This window comes from Gekko japonicus, unplaced genomic scaffold (assembly GCF_001447785.1).
Source record: "Gekko japonicus isolate JY-2015 unplaced genomic scaffold, Gekko_japonicus_V1.1 scaffold696, whole genome shotgun sequence".
NCBI lineage: Eukaryota > Metazoa > Chordata > Lepidosauria > Squamata > Gekkonidae > Gekko > Gekko japonicus.
The window spans coordinates 590,662-591,479 of NW_015161971.1; positions in this window are offsets into that span (position 1 = coordinate 590,662).

Here is an 818-nt window from a genome sequence, read left to right on the forward strand (position 1 = left end):
GGGAAAGAGCCTTTACACCCTCCTCCTCTGAGCTGTTGTTGAAATTCCACAGATGCCTCGTTCCGAGCAGCTCTTGAGCAATAAACTTCCAAGGTTGCACGCCTCTTTCCTCGTCGTCTTCCTCCTCCACCAGTGCCACTTCTTCCGCTTTCCATGATTTTACCCCTCACTAGCAAACAAAAAATGCGCCTGCTGAAGAACTTCCTTGCAGACAGGCAACCTGGGGTTACATGTCAATTGGCCAGATTTGGTTGGCTGGCTGCAAGAGCGAGAAAATCCTTCTTCGCTCAGGCAGAAAATTGTTAAGGCATCTCTTTGCCGATTGTTTTGCATTTTAAAAATCCCCAAGGTTTTAAATTGCATTTCATCCTTATTCTATTGTTTGGCAGTGAATAAAATGTGAATTTGATACACACCCCAGTGCCACACAAACTTAGTTCTCACATCTGTTTGTTAACTCTTTCCTTCTCTGAATGCTAATTTTCTGCTGTTCACACAGGTCTTCACAATTGCTTTAATCAAAACTTAGCTATACTTATTGCTCAGTTACTTATACACAGGGGTCATTTCCTACGGGAATGCATCTGAAGAAGTGTGCACAGACACAGAAGCTTCTGCTCAGAATTAAGCTTTGTGGGTCTTTTCCATGGCAGAGTGGTGAGGATTTGAAGAAGAAGAGGAAGAAATTGGATTTATACCCCGCCCTTCACTACCCAAAGGTGTCTCAGAGTGGCTCACAAACTCCTTTCCCTTCCCCTCCCCACAACAGACACCCTGTGAGGCAGGTGGGGCTGAGAGAGCTCTTGACAGAAACCGCT